Source organism: Equus asinus, chromosome 8 (assembly GCF_041296235.1).
Source record: "Equus asinus isolate D_3611 breed Donkey chromosome 8, EquAss-T2T_v2, whole genome shotgun sequence".
Taxonomy (NCBI): Eukaryota; Metazoa; Chordata; class Mammalia; order Perissodactyla; family Equidae; genus Equus; species Equus asinus.
This window is the reverse complement of record NC_091797.1, coordinates 43,419,937-43,440,935: the sequence shown is the minus strand read 5'-3', so window position 1 is coordinate 43,440,935 and position 20,999 is coordinate 43,419,937. Positions and strand designations below refer to the sequence as shown.

Below are 20,999 nucleotides of genomic sequence, written 5' to 3'. Positions count from 1 at the left end.
GGTTCCTTCCTCTGTCATCCCTGCACCTCCATAATTTTCTCAGGTAGCTGCACGCTGGGAACTAATGAATCATCCTAAAATCTGCCAGTCTTGCCCAGGCCCCTCACCCACTTCAAACTCATATGTCTTATCTCCACTTGTAGGTCACACAGGTCCTGATAACTCAGCACACCTCCAAACGGACTCCTTAACTTGCCTATGGAAGGGATTATTTTCCTGTTTTCCATCTCACTGAGGAATCTGGGCTCCAGATTGACTTGACTCAAAGTACCTCCTCACCCACCAAATCAGAAGTCAACTTCTGGTTTTGCCTCTGCTACCTGCAGAATTCCCTTCCTGGCTCTCTCGCCTCGGAGCTCTAATTTGAGCTCTTATTAGAGCGTCTTGCTCATTCCTTTGTCTGCATTCCTGGCCCCCTAAATTCCTTATTTGCGTATCAACCAAAGAGATCTTTAGCTCGAAATGGAAAACGTCATCTCCCTTCTTCAAACTTTCCCAACTCTCCCCCTCATATTGATGCGGGGTTGGTGAGCTGAGGAGTCGAAAGAAAGATTTCTTAGACTCTCAAGACCTGGCAGTAGTGCTCTTTTATTTAGAGATTAGTGTAGAATAGCATGGGGACAGGACCCATGGGCAGTCAGAGCTTCTGCTGCCGCCGCTTCTGCTGCCCCCGCTGGCATGGGGACAGGGCCCATGGGCAGGCAGAGCAGCTGCTGCTGCCCCCGCTGGCATGGGGACAGGACCCACGGGCGGTCAGAGCTCCTGCTGCTGCCCCCGCTGGCATGGGGACAGGACCCATGGGCAGGCAGAGCTGGTGCGTGGGGACAGGACCCACGGGCGGTCAGAGCTCCTGCTGCTGCCCCGAGTTGAGGGTTAGGGCTAATTTTATAAGGCATGGGTACGTGACTTATTTTTACTGGAGAAAAGAAAAGATGATGTAAAAAGTCATTAAATGATTTCAGTGCAGATGGGGTCTGGTTATTGTGCGGTCATATAACTTTAGATACGAATCTGGCCATATAGATCGGCATGTAGGTGAGGATGCCCTGGGCTTCTCTCCCTGGGGCGGTCCTAATTCATACCATAAAGAAAGTCCACTAGGTCGTATAGTTTGGCATGTAGGCCAGGTCACCTTGGGCTTCTCTAGCTGGGGCAGCCTTAATCCACATCAATATCACATTAAAGTGTCAAGTGGAAGACCCTCCCCTTTCTTCCTAGGCTGACCCTTATTCTCCCATTTTCTCTCGTTCCTCCCTACTCCCGGCCTCAAATCCGGAACTGTTTGGAGTTTGCCCCAAACACTAGCTTCTCGCTCCATGCTGCTCGGAATGCCAGGTTCCCCTCTCCTCTCCACCTCTCCTCACCAATATCTTTCTTTCCACCTGTTAAGTCTCACATCAGTTATCGCTTCTTCTGATAAGCCTTTCCTAATGATTAAGAATCGAGAAATTGCCCCTTTTCTATGCTTCTGTGAAAACACCCTGAGCATTTGTCTCCGTGTTTTCACTTGGCAAGTTTAAAACTAATGACCCCATTTTGCGCAATTTTATCATAACGATCGCTGCGTGTGCCCTTTGCTCCCCCAGGCCTTTCTAATTTTTCAGGACATCTGGTACCTGCCGGAGCCTGGGTCAGGATGGGGCACATTATGCGCCACTCATTAATTTCTTTAAAATAAACGTCTAATCAAATTGTTGACAAGTAATAAACAATATCATTGATGCTGCCGACTTGACGTCAGGAAAGAAAAAATCGAAAGTCTTGCTGATTGGGAAATGCTGCGTGTCTTCTCTCTTTCCTGCCACGTTAGGACCAATCCAAGTTTTAGTTGCCAACAGTGGAGTTTTCAAGTTTGCTCTTCGTCGGAGACGCAGACGCCTTGCTGTCCTGTCACGAAGTTCTCTCAAAGGATTTGAGGGACGAGCACCATGTGCCTGTCGAGCATCTTCTAGAGCCCCATGGGGAAGCCTGGGAAGGGAAAAACGGGCAGCGACGAACGCGGGTTTAAGCGAGGAGGACAGTAAAGAACAGGCAAGCACACCGTCGGTTACACAGGTTGACGCGGGTCACCGAGCACAGGCGTCCCAGAGCAGCCTGAGGACCGCTGCAGAACCGGGTGACTGACGACTCCTAAACCCATTCCGCACAAGGTCCAGTCACATGACTTCCCAAAGCCTACCCCTCTTGTCACCCCCTCCCGAGAGTAGACGGGGCACAGCCCACCTCACCCCTGCTCAGCAGTCCCCTGCAGATGAGCGTTGCCCTCGCGGAAGGTCGGATGGTCTCCGGCGCTCGGTGTCTTGGGTCCCGGCTCCTCAAGCTCAGGAAGAGAGATGGAAAGCAAAGCCACGGGAGAACGTCGGGTCATTCCGTGAAAGCGAATCCCCTAGGAGCCCGAGGTTACGGTGGCCGGCTTTCGGGCAGGAATTTGGCGTCTGGTTTGAACTGACGTTTGGTTGTGAGTCATGAAGTTCCTAGAACGTTGTTTTAACAAACGAACAGTGGGAGGGAAAGAAATGCAGCGTGACTGAAAATACACTAAAAGAAAAATCATTCCAAATTGTTGGATTTGGGGGCGCCCGGGAAAGGAGAATGCGGTTCCATCCTGCCCGGCGAAAGGCTGCCGGCCCCGGGCGTTTCCGTAGTGTAGTGGTTATCACGTTCGCCTAACACGCGAAAGGTCCCCGGTTCGAAACCGGGCGGAAACAGCACCTCCGCCGACCTTTTGTCACCCTGCTCAGGAAATAGAAAGAGCCGCATTTCTCCGAATGCCTGAGCCTTCCGACACCCTCTCCGGTTCCCACGCCGAAAACCAAGACTTGACCTTATCCGGACTCCTCCTGCATCTTCACTCCCGCCGGGTCAGCCGCGCGACGTTGGCGCAGTGCCTTCCGCCAAGAACTTGGAAGAAGAAGGACTCCTCCCCAAAATCCACCGAATTATTTTTAAGAATTAGATCCTTTCCTCGCACTTTCTGTACTCTAAGAGCTCTTTACGTCATCTGGATCCGAGACCTTTACGATACGTGCGTGTATCACGCCGATCTTCCAGTCTGTGGCTAGTGTTTCCTCGCTCTTAAGGGAGTCTTTTGACGAAAAAGGTGTTTGGTTTACCTGAGGCCCAGAGGATCAACCTTTCTTTCATCCTTGGTGCTTATGTCCTGTTTAGGAAACATTGTCTGTCTCAGAGGCCTGAAGTCTTCTTCTAAGTTTTCTTCAACGGGCTTTGTTCTATGGGACATTGATTTGAACAGGCGCTTCGCGAAAGACAACCAGATGGCCAGGAAGCCCGTGAGGGATGCCATACCTCAGTTACAAAGAAACAAATAAACACGCGCAGGGAATCAAACAAAATGGCAAAACAAACACACATGAAAAACAAAGGGTGATGCCACCAGATGCCATCCACCTCCGCCAAACATTTTCTTTCTTTTTTTTTTTTCCCCTAGCCAGAACTATTTCCAAAAACCCTCCGTACATGATGTGCGTGTGGAGGAGGTGCAGTGGAGTGGAGTAGAGGGTGGAGGAAACCAGTAAGAAGAGTTTCCTGCCCGCAGGAACTAGGCGGAGATGCCCGCCTGGCAGAGGCGGTTGCTTAACCTCACTCTCCGTTCCTTTTCTTCCTGTTCCGGGATCCGCGTCCGCACCCTCTCCAACACCTCCGGGGACTCGGTCCGTGGTCGGTCCTCACCTGCATCTCTCCTCTCAGGTGTTTCCACAGCGCGCTCAGGGCCGAGCCGCACCTTTCCGGGAGACCCAGGCGGCGCGCGGGGAGCTGGAGTCCGCCCGGCATCTCCGGACCGAGGCTTCCCCGGGTGAGGGGGGCCACTCGCTGCCAGAAGTTGTCAGGTGGGCGCCGAGAGCCGCCGCTTCGGTGGGCTCCACGGACAGCGCCATTTAGGCACAGAACGGTCCCGGCTGGGATGGAATGGGGTTAGGGCGAGTTTACGTACTTGGGTGTGTGCTTAGAAATAAGTCTGTGGGACAGACGGACACGGATTCGGGCCCTGGGTCCCTCGCAGGCAGGGTCCCTAGACCGGCGGCTGCTCCTCTCCGACACTTCCAGGGACTCAGCCTCCAGTTCAGCTCCAGACGCTCCGCCGGGGTAGCAACCGGGGAGCCCGACTGTTCCTGGAGCAGGACCGTGCCCAGCGCCCGGCGCGCTCTGCATCTGCTGGGCTGTGGGTGGGATTTCTCGGAAGTGAAAAAGCAGAGGAGGGAACGGCTTAATGGTACCTTGAGTTGGTGGTCTGTGTGTGTTTTAGTCACATATCTAAAAAGCAAGCAAAGAAAACGAAATACGGAATACAGGATTTCCGCTTGACTCAGTACAAGGCTACCAGGTTCAGGGAAGTTACACTCCAAGATCTTAAGTGCTAGTGCACCTGCATTTGCCCGGCGGCAGAGAATGGGAATTCCAGCTGGGGGAGCTGAATTTGCTGGGTTCTCAAGCGAGACCATCGCTTCTGTCCCTAGAGGACCAAAGGGAGTCAGAAGATCCGAAATCCCGTGAGTTTCTCCAAATCAGTTGTGGGAAACTTAGCTGATTTTTACTTAGATTAGGTCAGACCGGATCTCAAATTTTGTGTACTTTGACAGGACAAAGGGATAAAGGCAGAAACTGGCATCTCTAAAAGAATTGACTACCACCTACACATGTCATAGCTATTTCGTTATGTAACCCTTCAGATAATGAAATCCTGAAATCCTCTCCATGGCCGCGCCTCTGTCTTCAGCCCCGTTTAATAGCTCACTGCCCCTTTCTCTTCAACCACACTGCTCAATTTTCAATCAGTCCCTCTTACTGTGCGCATATTATTTGTTCTACTTGAAATACTCTTCTACACCTGGTTAATATCTCCTCAACCTTTAAACCTGAGCTCAATCATTGCTCCTTCAGAAAAAACTTCCCCAAGACTTTCCAAGTAAATCTTCGTATTTGTCTTAACTCTGTATCCCCCGGTTCCTTTTATTGCGAAGTTTGTGCTAATTTGCGTGATAATTTGATTGGCGTCTGTCTCTCTCACTCGAATAGTATTTCCAAAGGGGTAGGTGCCGTTCATCAACGAAACGCCGTCCGCCGCAGTGTTGCACACAACAAACGTCAACAGAACAAATACGTGAATGCTGACCACGGTCCTGCAAGGTGAATGCCACCCCAGTTTTGAGAGGAAGAACCGAGGTTCCCAGTGAGGAGTTAATTGTCTAAGTGGCAGAGCTGGGACTCATGACCTGCAGACGCTGTGGAAGTGAGTAATGCGGAAGAGAAAGAGGAATTGAATTCTTCCATCTAAGGGGATGGATATTAACGATGGCATTCATGGCCAGCTTCATGAAAGAAAAATGCACAGATTGGAGTCTTTGAATGTGGCTTCAGAATCATCATAGTGAGACCTACACTATTCAACTCAGAAAGCTAAATGCTCTGTGGGAAGGTGTTCGATAGACAATAGAACCTTTCCACTTGCTAGCAGTCCTCTCCCCCCTCCAACCTCTGTCAACCGGCTCCCTCTCACGACATAGTCCCAACGGTATAAAGAATTCTAGACAGGAAGTGCAGACATCTGGATGTCAAGACAGAAGTTAGAAACAATGATGAAAGAAGTGCCTCAGCGAGAAGGCTGCTTCCTAGAAATGAGGACTCACACGCACAAAGAGGTCAGCTAATTTGCTAAGGCCATTCAGGCAAAAGATGGCAAAATCAGGATAAGAAACCTCTGCCTTCTGGCTTCCAACTTTGCGCTGTTAAGAACATTACTCTACCACCTCTCTCTTCCTTGACATCCAAGATCCTTCTCTTCAATCAGCTTCACATTTCGAGGTGTCTATTTTGCCTACTTTGAAAACTAAAATAAATAAATAAGCAACCAAATTGTCTAAAGACGTCTGTTTTAAATGTATTTGGTTAATAAATCGGTTCCTAGATTCCAGCATTCTATGTCAAATGTGATTTCTAGAATGTGAGTGCCTTTGTTGAATTCTTGCCTCTTTTTGCCTAGTTCACTGTGTGTTTTTGTATGCTTTTATCTGCTGCGTGATTTATCACACAATTTTGCCATGACTCTCCCTCTTGGTGAGTTATTACCCTTTTAACAGTCAGAGGAAAAGGTGTGATTCTTACAGCCCAATGCATTTCCAAAGCAAATAAATGTATTTTCTTTCATGGTATTTAACTGAAAATAATACAGAGTATTCATTACTAGTCCCTGCACGCATCATCGGGGCCCAAGATAAGTGCACAAGAAAATATCATGAAAGTGGAAGCGTGGCGGGTAAACAGACTGCGAAAATTAGTGAAGAGCTCACAAGTACACGGATAAAAAGACACACATACACAGACAGAAACTTGCTTTAAAGGAATGACATTCCTTCTATCATATACGTAACGCTCTAAAGATTAAATTTATTTCTTAAGTGTAGAAATTTAAAGCAAAAGCGTACTGTGTAAACTAATTAGAAAGTTCAGGACTCTATTAGAGTTAGCAGTTTTGTGCTGCTCATCTCTATCCTCACACCTGAACCAACGACTTCTAAAGCCCCCTTTTTAAAAGTTATGTTTGAGAAACCCTGGCCGCCACGGGCCAGTGGCGCAATGGATAACGCGTCTGACTACGGATCAGAAGATTCTAGGTTCGACTCCTGGCTGGCTCGTTCTCTTTATGCGAATCTTGTTTAAATCGAAACTGAAATCAATTCTTAAAAGCCTTTTCGGATTCCCATTACTTTGAAACGCCGCAGCCACCCCGCAACGCAACCTTGGCTGTTGCTTAATTAACTCCGAGGGGGTCTTTAGAGTCAGCAAAGAACATCATAAGTGTTCCTTCCATCACCTTTTCGATGGATACATGCTGGTTTATTATATTGTTCTGTTTCTTTTTCACATGTTTGAAATTCTCACAATAAAAACTTTAAAATTGTCATACTTTGATTGTTTTAAAAATGTGTGAAATGTATAAAAATATAATCCCATTCTATTGCTGAGCCTTACCCCATTTTAGACACTCTTTCAAACTCCGGATTCAGCGATGGCATGAAGATCAAAGGAGTGAACCAAAGGTGATTTCAGGGATGGTCGTGTGTATTCGTTTAACTGTTAGCGCTCCTTGGAGCGCACATTCGCGAACCTCAAGAAGCTTCCGCAGGGTGAAAAGCGTGAATTTAAGGAGCTCTGAAGTCCTGCAGGACGGCTTCTCACATCCTTTGCCGACGCGGCGCGTCTGCAGCGCCCTTCCCGGAGGTCACGGCGCTGGGAGGCGAGGGCCGGGCTGAACCCGGTGCGGGGGCGTCGGGACGCAGGCGCGGGACGCGCAGAGCCGAGCGGCGCTGATCTCTGGTCCCCACATCCGCAGGCTTTCTTGATTTAACATTACCTGGGGCGATGTCTCTTTTCTTTCTAATGGGAGCGGCGGGGCCTTTGCCCAACGAGAAAAATGGTGAGGACGACGCTGGTAGACCCACATTGTTTGCTTTTTTACTTTTTTCTTTTCTTTTTTCCTTTAAAGCCTCTCCGACGTAAAGCTGTCTGTAGGTCTCTGTATGTGATCGTCTCCCCATCGTTAGCGGTTATGAGATTTAAAAAACAAAGGCTTAGGTTGTGAGTGTTCCTTTGCTGACTCTAAAGACCCCCTCGGAGTTAATTAAGCAACAGCCAAGGTTGCGTTGCGGGGTGGCTGCGGCGTTTCAAAGTAATGGGAATCCGAAAAGGTTTTTAAGAATTGATTTCAGTTTCGATTTAAACAAGATTCGCATAAAGAGAACGAGCCAGCCAGGAGTCGAACCTAGAATCTTCTGATCCGTAGTCAGACGCGTTATCCATTGCGCCACTGGCCCGTGGCGGCCAGGGTTTCTCAAACATAACTTTTAAAAAGGGGGCTTTAGAAGTCGTTGGTTCAGGTGTGAGGATAGAGATGAGCAGCACAAAACTGCTAACTCTAATAGAGTCCTGAACTTTCTAATTAGTTTACACAGTACGCTTTTGCTTTAAATTTCTACACTTAAGAAATAAATTTAATCTTTAGAGCGTTACGTATATGATAGAAGGAATGTCATTCCTTTAAAGCAAGTTTCTGTCTGTGTATGTGTGTCTTTTTATCCGTGTACTTGTGAGCTCTTCACTAATTTTCGCAGTCTGTTTACCCGCCACGCTTCCACTTTCATGATATTTTCTTGTGCACTTATCTTGGGCCCCGATGATGCGTGCAGGGACTAGTAATGAATACTCTGTATTATTTTCAGTTAAATACCATGAAAGAAAATACATTTATTTGCTTTGGAAATGCATTGGGCTGTAAGAATCACACCTTTTCCTCTGACTGTTAAAAGGGTAATAACTCACCAAGAGGGAGAGTCATGGCAAAATTGTGTGATAAATCACGCAGCAGATAAAAGCATACAAAAACACACAGTGAACTAGGCAAAAAGAGGCAAGAATTCAACAAAGGCACTCACATTCTAGAAATCACATTTGACATAGAATGCTGGAATCTAGGAACCGATTTATTAACCAAATACATTTAAAACAGACGTCTTTAGACAATTTGGTTGCTTATTTATTTATTTTAGTTTTCAAAGTAGGCAAAATAGACACCTCGAAATGTGAAGCTGATTGAAGAGAAGGATCTTGGATGTCAAGGAAGAGAGAGGTGGTAGAGTAATGTTCTTAACAGCGCAAAGTTGGAAGCCAGAAGGCAGAGGTTTCTTATCCTGATTTTGCCATCTTTTGCCTGAATGGCCTTAGCAAATTAGCTGACCTCTTTGTGCGTGTGAGTCCTCATTTCTAGGAAGCAGCCTTCTCGCTGAGGCACTTCTTTCATCATTGTTTCTAACTTCTGTCTTGACATCCAGATGTCTGCACTTCCTGTCTAGAATTCTTTATACCGTTGGGACTATGTCGTGAGAGGGAGCCGGTTGACAGAGGTTGGAGGGGGGAGAGGACTGCTAGCAAGTGGAAAGGTTCTATTGTCTATCGAACACCTTCCCACAGAGCATTTAGCTTTCTGAGTTGAATAGTGTAGGTCTCACTATGATGATTCTGAAGCCACATTCAAAGACTCCAATCTGTGCATTTTTCTTTCATGAAGCTGGCCATGAATGCCATCGTTAATATCCATCCCCTTAGATGGAAGAATTCAATTCCTCTTTCTCTTCCGCATTACTCACTTCCACAGCGTCTGCAGGTCATGAGTCCCAGCTCTGCCACTTAGACAATTAACTCCTCACTGGGAACCTCGGTTCTTCCTCTCAAAACTGGGGTGGCATTCACCTTGCAGGACCGTGGTCAGCATTCACGTATTTGTTCTGTTGACGTTTGTTGTGTGCAACACTGCGGCGGACGGCGTTTCGTTGATGAACGGCACCTACCCCTTTGGAAATACTATTCGAGTGAGAGAGACAGACGCCAATCAAATTATCACGCAAATTAGCACAAACTTCGCAATAAAAGGAACCGGGGGATACAGAGTTAAGACAAATACGAAGATTTACTTGGAAAGTCTTGGGGAAGTTTTTTCTGAAGGAGCAATGATTGAGCTCAGGTTTAAAGGTTGAGGAGATATTAACCAGGTGTAGAAGAGTATTTCAAGTAGAACAAATAATATGCGCACAGTAAGAGGGACTGATTGAAAATTGAGCAGTGTGGTTGAAGAGAAAGGGGCAGTGAGCTATTAAACGGGGCTGAAGACAGAGGCGCGGCCATGGAGAGGATTTCAGGATTTCATTATCTGAAGGGTTACATAACGAAATAGCTATGACATGTGTAGGTGGTAGTCAATTCTTTTAGAGATGCCAGTTTCTGCCTTTATCCCTTTGTCCTGTCAAAGTACACAAAATTTGAGATCCGGTCTGACCTAATCTAAGTAAAAATCAGCTAAGTTTCCCACAACTGATTTGGAGAAACTCACGGGATTTCGGATCTTCTGACTCCCTTTGGTCCTCTAGGGACAGAAGCGATGGTCTCGCTTGAGAACCCAGCAAATTCAGCTCCCCCAGCTGGAATTCCCATTCTCTGCCGCCGGGCAAATGCAGGTGCACTAGCACTTAAGATCTTGGAGTGTAACTTCCCTGAACCTGGTAGCCTTGTACTGAGTCAAGCGGAAATCCTGTATTCCGTATTTCGTTTTCTTTGCTTGCTTTTTAGATATGTGACTAAAACACACACAGACCACCAACTCAAGGTACCATTAAGCCGTTCCCTCCTCTGCTTTTTCACTTCCGAGAAATCCCACCCACAGCCCAGCAGATGCAGAGCGCGCCGGGCGCTGGGCACGGTCCTGCTCCAGGAACAGTCGGGCTCCCCGGTTGCTACCCCGGCGGAGCGTCTGGAGCTGAACTGGAGGCTGAGTCCCTGGAAGTGTCGGAGAGGAGCAGCCGCCGGTCTAGGGACCCTGCCTGCGAGGGACCCAGGGCCCGAATCCGTGTCCGTCTGTCCCACAGACTTATTTCTAAGCACACACCCAAGTACGTAAACTCGCCCTAACCCCATTCCATCCCAGCCGGGACCGTTCTGTGCCTAAATGGCGCTGTCCGTGGAGCCCACCGAAGCGGCGGCTCTCGGCGCCCACCTGACAACTTCTGGCAGCGAGTGGCCCCCCTCACCCGGGGAAGCCTCGGTCCGGAGATGCCGGGCGGACTCCAGCTCCCCGCGCGCCGCCTGGGTCTCCCGGAAAGGTGCGGCTCGGCCCTGAGCGCGCTGTGGAAACACCTGAGAGGAGAGATGCAGGTGAGGACCGACCACGGACCGAGTCCCCGGAGGTGTTGGAGAGGGTGCGGACGCGGATCCCGGAACAGGAAGAAAAGGAACGGAGAGTGAGGTTAAGCAACCGCCTCTGCCAGGCGGGCATCTCCGCCTAGTTCCTGCGGGCAGGAAACTCTTCTTACTGGTTTCCTCCACCCTCTACTCCACTCCACTGCACCTCCTCCACACGCACATCATGTACGGAGGGTTTTTGGAAATAGTTCTGGCTAGGGGAAAAAAAAAAAAGAAAGAAAATGTTTGGCGGAGGTGGATGGCATCTGGTGGCATCACCCTTTGTTTTTCATGTGTGTTTGTTTTGCCATTTTGTTTGATTCCCTGCGCGTGTTTATTTGTTTCTTTGTAACTGAGGTATGGCATCCCTCACGGGCTTCCTGGCCATCTGGTTGTCTTTCGCGAAGCGCCTGTTCAAATCAATGTCCCATAGAACAAAGCCCGTTGAAGAAAACTTAGAAGAAGACTTCAGGCCTCTGAGACAGACAATGTTTCCTAAACAGGACATAAGCACCAAGGATGAAAGAAAGGTTGATCCTCTGGGCCTCAGGTAAACCAAACACCTTTTTCGTCAAAAGACTCCCTTAAGAGCGAGGAAACACTAGCCACAGACTGGAAGATCGGCGTGATACACGCACGTATCGTAAAGGTCTCGGATCCAGATGACGTAAAGAGCTCTTAGAGTACAGAAAGTGCGAGGAAAGGATCTAATTCTTAAAAATAATTCGGTGGATTTTGGGGAGGAGTCCTTCTTCTTCCAAGTTCTTGGCGGAAGGCACTGCGCCAACGTCGCGCGGCTGACCCGGCGGGAGTGAAGATGCAGGAGGAGTCCGGATAAGGTCAAGTCTTGGTTTTCGGCGTGGGAACCGGAGAGGGTGTCGGAAGGCTCAGGCATTCGGAGAAATGCGGCTCTTTCTATTTCCTGAGCAGGGTGACAAAAGGTCGGCGGAGGTGCTGTTTCCGCCCGGTTTCGAACCGGGGACCTTTCGCGTGTTAGGCGAACGTGATAACCACTACACTACGGAAACGCCCGGGGCCGGCAGCCTTTCGCCGGGCAGGATGGAACCGCATTCTCCTTTCCCGGGCGCCCCCAAATCCAACAATTTGGAATGATTTTTCTTTTAGTGTATTTTCAGTCACGCTGCATTTCTTTCCCTCCCACTGTTCGTTTGTTAAAACAACGTTCTAGGAACTTCATGACTCACAACCAAACGTCAGTTCAAACCAGACGCCAAATTCCTGCCCGAAAGCCGGCCACCGTAACCTCGGGCTCCTAGGGGATTCGCTTTCACGGAATGACCCGACGTTCTCCCGTGGCTTTGCTTTCCATCTCTCTTCCTGAGCTTGAGGAGCCGGGACCCAAGACACCGAGCGCCGGAGACCATCCGACCTTCCGCGAGGGCAACGCTCATCTGCAGGGGACTGCTGAGCAGGGGTGAGGTGGGCTGTGCCCCGTCTACTCTCGGGAGGGGGTGACAAGAGGGGTAGGCTTTGGGAAGTCATGTGACTGGACCTTGTGCGGAATGGGTTTAGGAGTCGTCAGTCACCCGGTTCTGCAGCGGTCCTCAGGCTGCTCTGGGACGCCTGTGCTCGGTGACCCGCGTCAACCTGTGTAACCGACGGTGTGCTTGCCTGTTCTTTACTGTCCTCCTCGCTTAAACCCGCGTTCGTCGCTGCCCGTTTTTCCCTTCCCAGGCTTCCCCATGGGGCTCTAGAAGATGCTCGACAGGCACATGGTGCTCGTCCCTCAAATCCTTTGAGAGAACTTCGTGACAGGACAGCAAGGCGTCTGCGTCTCCGACGAAGAGCAAACTTGAAAACTCCACTGTTGGCAACTAAAACTTGGATTGGTCCTAACGTGGCAGGAAAGAGAGAAGACACGCAGCATTTCCCAATCAGCAAGACTTTCGATTTTTTCTTTCCTGACGTCAAGTCGGCAGCATCAATGATATTGTTTATTACTTGTCAACAATTTGATTAGACGTTTATTTTAAAGAAATTAATGAGTGGCGCATAATGTGCCCCATCCTGACCCAGGCTCCGGCAGGTACCAGATGTCCTGAAAAATTAGAAAGGCCTGGGGGAGCAAAGGGCACACGCAGCGATCGTTATGATAAAATTGCGCAAAATGGGGTCATTAGTTTTAAACTTGCCAAGTGAAAACACGGAGACAAATGCTCAGGGTGTTTTCACAGAAGCATAGAAAAGGGGCAATTTCTCGATTCTTAATCATTAGGAAAGGCTTATCAGAAGAAGCGATAACTGATGTGAGACTTAACAGGTGGAAAGAAAGATATTGGTGAGGAGAGGTGGAGAGGAGAGGGGAACCTGGCATTCCGAGCAGCATGGAGCGAGAAGCTAGTGTTTGGGGCAAACTCCAAACAGTTCCGGATTTGAGGCCGGGAGTAGGGAGGAACGAGAGAAAATGGGAGAATAAGGGTCAGCCTAGGAAGAAAGGGGAGGGTCTTCCACTTGACACTTTAATGTGATATTGATGTGGATTAAGGCTGCCCCAGCTAGAGAAGCCCAAGGTGACCTGGCCTACATGCCAAACTATACGACCTAGTGGACTTTCTTTATGGTATGAATTAGGACCGCCCCAGGGAGAGAAGCCCAGGGCATCCTCACCTACATGCCGATCTATATGGCCAGATTCGTATCTAAAGTTATATGACCGCACAATAACCAGACCCCATCTGCACTGAAATCATTTAATGACTTTTTACATCATCTTTTCTTTTCTCCAGTAAAAATAAGTCACGTACCCATGCCTTATAAAATTAGCCCTAACCCTCAACTCGGGGCAGCAGCAGGAGCTCTGACCGCCCGTGGGTCCTGTCCCCACGCACCAGCTCTGCCTGCCCATGGGTCCTGTCCCCATGCCAGCGGGGGCAGCAGCAGGAGCTCTGACCGCCCGTGGGTCCTGTCCCCATGCCAGCGGGGGCAGCAGCAGCTGCTCTGCCTGCCCATGGGCCCTGTCCCCATGCCAGCGGGGGCAGCAGAAGCGGCGGCAGCAGAAGCTCTGACTGCCCATGGGTCCTGTCCCCATGCTATTCTACACTAATCTCTAAATAAAAGAGCACTACTGCCAGGTCTTGAGAGTCTAAGAAATCTTTCTTTCGACTCCTCAGCTCACCAACCCCGCATCAATATGAGGGGGAGAGTTGGGAAAGTTTGAAGAAGGGAGATGACGTTTTCCATTTCGAGCTAAAGATCTCTTTGGTTGATACGCAAATAAGGAATTTAGGGGGCCAGGAATGCAGACAAAGGAATGAGCAAGACGCTCTAATAAGAGCTCAAATTAGAGCTCCGAGGCGAGAGAGCCAGGAAGGGAATTCTGCAGGTAGCAGAGGCAAAACCAGAAGTTGACTTCTGATTTGGTGGGTGAGGAGGTACTTTGAGTCAAGTCAATCTGGAGCCCAGATTCCTCAGTGAGATGGAAAACAGGAAAATAATCCCTTCCATAGGCAAGTTAAGGAGTCCGTTTGGAGGTGTGCTGAGTTATCAGGACCTGTGTGACCTACAAGTGGAGATAAGACATATGAGTTTGAAGTGGGTGAGGGGCCTGGGCAAGACTGGCAGATTTTAGGATGATTCATTAGTTCCCAGCGTGCAGCTACCTGAGAAAATTATGGAGGTGCAGGGATGACAGAGGAAGGAACCCTTCCAGCATCGGAGAGGGTAGTGTTTCTGTGGTGTTATTATAATGTTAACGTCAGTTCTAATAAGTGCCCAGACCTGTGAGGTTGCTCTACATGCGTGTGAGGTGAGGCTTCACAAGCACAACACAGATTGTGGGTTGGACATTTCTGGGCTGGTCTAGTACCTTGGGACCAACGTTAACGTGGAATTGTAGAGGCAGGGTCAACATGAAGCAGCATTACAATGAGAGAGAACAGAGTACAATTCCAGGTAAGAAGCGCTGATGAAGACCAAGACTCTTATGATATAAGTTTGCAAGAGAAGTCCTTTCCATGTGAGTCCCGTCATGTTGAGGTTTCCACCTTTGCCTCACACACCGAAGAGTCCTGGTTTAAAACTTGGTGGGAACACTCATGACATTCTTTTCTGAATGCTCAACTTTCCAGCATCCCCACTCTTTACATTTCAATCTTTCACCCTTTCCATCCCATCTGCCAATACACAAATGTTGATGAAAGGTGCAATGCAAGGAATGCTAAAGTGGATAGAACCCAGCTTCAACAGACAAGGTGATTGATTAGGAGAGAGCACCCAGGAAAACTTCTGTCAGAGTCTAAGAGCTGCTCAAAAGAACCGTAAGGCGAGGCCATGAAGGTTCAAATGAGGAGCAGTCATTGGTGATGGGAAGTCATGGACCAGGTGAGATTTAATGGGATTTAGGGGTAATGAGCCTGCATTAACCTTAGAGTATTCCAGTAGAGTATTCCAGTTAGAGTTTCTCCAGTAGAGAAACAGGATTTCAGTTTGAGATAAGACACTTTAGTTAAAGGCATATCTGTGAATTTCCAGGTCTTGTTTGGGAATTAGTTTGTAGAGAGAAAGCATTTTCCTGTTACCATACTGAAATACTCACCTGTTCTTTGATTCCAATGCTCACCTCATAGTATTAGAAGAAAAACGTCTTGAGTTCCCAGCATGGGAAGTAGTCAACTCGTCTTTGATTCGCTCACATGACTCAAAGCCCGGTTCATGTAACAGCAGTATAGACATCACCTGAGAGCTTGTAGAAATGCAGAATCCTGGTCACAGTCGGAGTGAAATAAAATCTGCATTTTAGTGGATCACCAGGTGATTCCCATGCCCACGAAGTTTTGAGAAGCATGGTTCATAGCACTATGCAGTGGGCGAAAAAGCTATTTGGTGCAAAATTGGACGAGGTGGGATGGCGGGGCGAAGAGTGGTCATTCAAGGAGCCATTCAAAAAACCCAAATATTGACAATGCCCCAGCTGTGGCAAAGTTTCCAGGAGGCAAAAAACAAACAAAAAAAAAACCCAAAAAAACCAGAAAACAACAACAACAAAACCTTAAGGGAGTGACAGAGATGACCTAAAAGCTAAGTGGTGAGTGAGACTTGATAAAACGGTAAAGGAAACGAAGACCGAGAAGCAAACCTGATTCTGCTAGGCAATTCCAATACTCATCTCATCATATTAGAAGAAAAACGTTTTGAGTTCCCAGCGGAGATATTTTGGTGTTCCCGTCACAGGCAATCAGGAGAGATTTTTGTTGGCTTGTTTTTTCGTAAGATAGTTTGGGCGAAGCTGTCCCTTGCACTTGTGGGGCTTGATGGGAGGTCTAGCTCCAGTTGTCTGCATTTGTGTCCAGTGAATTGCAAAAGGTCGCCTTGAGAGGCCCCGCTGGGATTCGAACCCAGGATCTCCTGTTTACTAGACAGGCGCTTTGACCAACTAAGCCACGGAGCCCAGGCCGAGGGGCTGCTGACTCACACATCATTTGAAGGTGATGTTGCTTTTCAGTCTGCCCTTCGTAGTTCTCAAGAATATTTGATCCGCAGAAGAGTATCAGGACTAATCCTCAGGATCTGCATGAAGCTTTTCTCTTCGTCTCTCTTAAAAGGTGCACAGCTGGTTATACGCTGTGCTAAGGGAGAGAGGAAAAAAAAGAAACTTTCTTGAGCCGCTGGATCTTGAAATATGCAGCCAAGCCCTTTCACTTCGAGGAGTTTGTGCGGCTTCCTATGGAAGCTATTTCTCAGTTTCGATACTTCTCAGTTTCTGTAATAGGGAGATAATGATCGGTTCGATTGACAAAGCAAGGAAGATCGCTGTGAGGCTTAGCTGAAACGACGCGTAAGTCAATCGGCAAAATGCGGGCACTCAAACACTGTTGGTTTTCTTCTCTTTGAGGCCAAGCTGTTGCTTTGTATCCCACGTGAAACTGACCATTTTCGGGTATTCGCGAAGAGTGGCAAACAATTTGCTGTAGCACATGAAATGTTTTATAAAATATACAGTACACGGGCGGGAGCGGCGGCCGCCAGACAAGCCAGTCTTGCGAGCGGTCTCGCTGCTCCAGCGATCCGAGTCAGGCTCCCTCGGGGCTGCAGTCACAGAGGACAGCCAGGCCCCGAGGAAGAAGGCCAATTTAGCTGAAGACGGGGTAGTAGAGGATGAGCCCCAAAGACCGGTAAAGGTAGCATCCAGTCCTGGTGCCGCGAAGATGAAAGTTAAGATGAAACTGGGCGGCACTTGAGGGAAAGAATAGAAAGAAGTGCAAATAGACTGGAAAAGGGGGCAGCACAAGGAAAAGAGAACAAAGTGGCTGAGCACGAAACTAAGGGTCCAGACTTAAACAGGAGGAGAGTCGAGAGGCCGAGGAAGCAGGGGAGGGAGAACACAAATCTGATTGTCCCCGACCTGTATCTCAGTCTCAGCGCTTTTCCCTGCTACCTCCCCTCTTGTCGGATCCGTGGGAATAGCGTAATCAACTATTTGTAAACGCAGACATCAGGAGCCTATAAATGCACTTGTAACGATCAGGAAATTCCACCACCTGTCTCTCTTTCTCTCTCTCTGTTTTCATATTTAGATAAAAGTAACTCGTGTTTACACAGGTGAAATCAAAATCCTGTTGTATCTAAAAGTTGATTGCGAAACCCAGGGTCACACAGATTATGTCCTATGCTTTCTTCTAGAAGTATTGTAGATCTCTGTTTTATATTTAGGTCTATGTGGTAGTGATATTGAACCTGAAGTGAGTTCGCTCACCTGTTGCACAGCAAGCCAATCTCTGACACCGGGTGCAGTGGAAGAAAGGAAGAATTTTATTATTGCACACCCCTAAGCAAGGAGAGAGGGCAGCTAACACTGAAATCCCAAACTCCCCAAAAAGCTAAAAGCAGGGGTTTTTATTTGGGGTTTTAGGTAGGGGAGCATGTGGCCTTGCTGGTCAGAGCTTTCCCATCAGCCTGTCTTTGACCTTGCAACTACTTGCAGTAGGAGGAAGCCGGTGACCTTGCTGGTCAGCAGCTTTCCCACCAGCCTGTATGTCCTTGTGGGGTGGAGACAATGGTTCCAGGTGCTTATCCTCGGCGGTGTCTGTCTCCCTGGTGGATAGCGGATTCTGGAGCCAGAAAGCCAGGGAGTAAGCAGGGAATGAGTGCTTTGGTTTTAACCTCATATATGTTGGGTTCAATGTGGGGAAACTGATATCAGGGCCGGTATCAATAGGGTGAATAATATCCCCTCCCAAGGTATCCGTGTCCTAATCCCGAGAACCTGTGGATGTTATTTTACGTGGTAGTAAAAGACTTTGAGATGTGATTAAGTTAAGGATCTTGAGATAGAGAGCTTGTCCTGATTATTCCGGGGGACCCTATATGCAATCACATGTCTCCTTATAAGAGGAAGAAAGGGGGACTTAAGACACACAGATAGAAGAGAAGACAGGGTGACCATGGAAGCAGAGATTAGAGTGATATGGTACAATTCTGGTGGCCACCAGAAGCTGGAATGGATTCTCCTCGAGCCCTTGGACCTCACCAACACCTGGGGTTCAGCCCAGTGATAATGATTTTGGATTTCTGGGCCCCGGAACTGTGAAGAAGCAGCTTCTGCTGTTTTAAACCACCAAATCTGTGGTAATATGTTAGGGGAGCCATAGGAAACAAATACAGTCTATGATACATTCTGCCTTAACTTTTGTATGAGGCATGATGTATGTGTCACGGGCCTTTTTTGCATCTAGACTTCCAAATTTCCAGCATCATTTCATGAAAAGTCTGTCCTTCTCCACTGAATGGTTTTCAAAAATCAGTTGACGATATTTGTGTGGCCCTATCCCTGACTTCTCTATTCTATTCCACTGACGTATGTGTCTGTCGTTTTGCTAATACCACAGTCTTAATTATTGTAGCTTTAAGTCTTGAAACGGGATAATTTGAGTCCTCTGGCGTTGTTCTTCTTTTTCAGAATTGTTTTGGCTACTTTGTTTTCTTTGCCTATCGATATAAATTTTAGAATCAGCTTGCCGCTGTCTATTTAACAGCGTGCTGAGATTTTGATTGGAACTGTTATGAATCCAGAGATCAATTTGTGGAGAATTGATACCTTAACAATTTTGGGTCTTCCAATCTGTAAACAAGATGTATGTCTCACTTTTCGGTTACTTGCATACCGATTCTACAGATATTTTGTTAGACATATCTAAATACTTCCTTTTTTGAAAAAATTCAAATTTCAGTCATTCATTGCTGCTACACAGAAATACGACTGAATTTAGTATGTTGACCTTGTATCTCCGTTATTAGGTCCAGGAGTTCGACTGTAGATTGTATGGGGTTTTCCTCATAGAAAATCAAGTCTGTGAGTAAAGACAGCTGTATTTCTTCTTTTAAAATCTGCACAGTTTGTTGTATTGTAGCAGCTAGGATTTTCAGTACTTTCCTTGAATAGGAAAAGTGAGAAAAAGGACATTCTTGCCTCGATTCCAAAGTTAAGGGGGAAAGCGTTCAGTCTCTAACCATTATATATGATGGTAGGTGTACATTATTTTTTGTAGATACTCTGTGTTTGATTTGATTTAGTTTTCATGAATTTTTATCATGAACGGATGTTGAGTTAACCTGAGTGCTTTTTCTGCCTCTACTCGTAAGATCATATGCTTTCTGTCTGCTTGGTCTATTAATTTGGTGAGGAACATTGCTTAATTTTTTGAATGTTAAGGCAGACTGGGATAAACCCCATGTAATAACGATCTCTTATGCTTTTTACATATTGCTGAATTTGATTTGCCAAAATGTGTTTAAAGATTTGTGTGCTTATGTTTATGAGTGTTACTGGTCTGTGCTTTTCTCTTTTTTAATGTCTCTGTCTCCTTTTGGTATGCATATGTTAATATGTATCCCAGAAGTCAACAAAAACCAGTTTCTCTCCCAGACGATTGGAGTATTAACTAGATATAATAATGGTTAACTGCTGAGTGGAAAATCCCCACAGAATGAATATCCATCACTCAATGGCCTCCTGACTGGGCAGGTGTGGTCATGCAATGTGTGACTGATATTTTCAAGGAAGTGGGCACTCCACAAGTGAATAATACGTGAGGATATATCCTTGAAGTCAGGTGAATATTGAAGTCAACTCCTGCATCTCAGAGAGGATATTCTCAAAGTTTGTCTCCTTATGAATCAATTTGCTTTTACTGCATAAGAAATCACCCCAAATATCGGTAGCATAAAACATAATTATTTATTCTCACAGGACTGCTGGTTGGCTCAGGGTCAATTGATGTAGGCTGAGCTCACCTGGGTACATTTATTGATTTCAGCTGGGCTTGCTCAAACATCTGGGGGTCAGTTGCTACAAGCTCAGAGGGGAGAGAGAGTGGACTCTGTTTCTTGTGAGTCTCAGACTCTTATGGAACTAGCAGGCTGGCTCAGGCATGTTTGACTGCCTATAGGAGCACAAGAAAAATTAGCCCAATAGCACAAATATGTTGTTTATGTCCAGGCCAATAACTTTCTATTAGCTAGGTCAGGCATATGAACAACCCTAAGACTCTTCTGAGGGGTCTGCAAATTCTAAACCAATTTCATGATAATGCTCGATATTTATGATGGGGTTGGTGGTGATCTTAATGAATGTGGTTTTTGATCTTTTAAATTGAAATGCGCAAGTTCTGGCTTCAGGACAAGGGGTGAAGGAGGAGTAATATAAATTGCTGCTAAATTCTGCCACAGTTTCCTGGAAATATGAACACACTGATGGCATGTCCGGCATGCGTTAGAAACCACAATGTCACGTCAAGAAAGGATTTTGACCTTTGTATTTACTACTGCATCTCCAATGCCTTGTAAAGTGTCTGGAACGTAGTAAGCTCTCAATAAATATGGGTCAAAAAGCTGGATAAATGTAGACTAGACTGAGAGTGTTCCAGGAGGCTAGGAATGGAGAGTGCCATTGAACATCTGAAGTCATTCTGATCCTGTATTTGCGGGTGACACTACCCATTAAGACTTTCAAAGTTGCGTGTGTAATATGTAGATAGTTCATGTGTCTGCATACCTCCTCTCTGAACCAGGTTCACGGGAGTAAATTCTTAGCCATAATACCTATCTGTGTCCATTTTTAATTTTCTTTTCTGATTTTGGTTCTAGTAAGAGCACTTAAAAGGCCATACTATCTTTGGGTTCCATGGTGTAGTGGTTAGCACGTCTGCCTTACACGCAGAAGATCCTGGGTTCAATTCCCAGTGGAACTACGAGATTCTTTATGTTTCCATTAAGAACAAATGTGGTGAGCTCCTTTCTCT

At 47.2% G+C, this 20,999-nt stretch overlaps 6 non-coding genes across 6 annotated transcripts; 3 read left to right on the top strand and 3 right to left on the bottom strand.

The window, feature by feature from the left end:
* The first annotated feature begins 2,635 nt into the window (after positions 1-2,635).
* Positions 2,636-2,708, top strand: TRNAV-AAC (transfer RNA valine (anticodon AAC)). The gene has a single exon. It is a non-coding gene; the product is annotated as a tRNA-Val (tRNA).
* Positions 2,709-6,577: 3,869 nt separating this feature from the next.
* On the top strand, positions 6,578-6,650 carry TRNAR-ACG (transfer RNA arginine (anticodon ACG)). Its single transcript has one exon. It is a non-coding gene; the product is annotated as a tRNA-Arg (tRNA).
* Positions 6,651-7,756: 1,106 nt separating this feature from the next.
* TRNAR-ACG (transfer RNA arginine (anticodon ACG)) lies at positions 7,757-7,829 on the bottom strand. Its single transcript has one exon. It is a non-coding gene; the product is annotated as a tRNA-Arg (tRNA).
* A 3,869-nt stretch (positions 7,830-11,698) lies between these two features.
* On the bottom strand, positions 11,699-11,771 carry TRNAV-AAC (transfer RNA valine (anticodon AAC)). Its single transcript has one exon. It is a non-coding gene; the product is annotated as a tRNA-Val (tRNA).
* A 4,305-nt stretch (positions 11,772-16,076) lies between these two features.
* On the bottom strand, positions 16,077-16,150 carry TRNAT-AGU (transfer RNA threonine (anticodon AGU)). The gene has a single exon. It is a non-coding gene; the product is annotated as a tRNA-Thr (tRNA).
* Positions 16,151-20,875: 4,725 nt separating this feature from the next.
* Positions 20,876-20,948, top strand: TRNAV-UAC (transfer RNA valine (anticodon UAC)). The gene has a single exon. It is a non-coding gene; the product is annotated as a tRNA-Val (tRNA).
* The last annotated feature ends 51 nt before the right edge of the window (positions 20,949-20,999 follow it).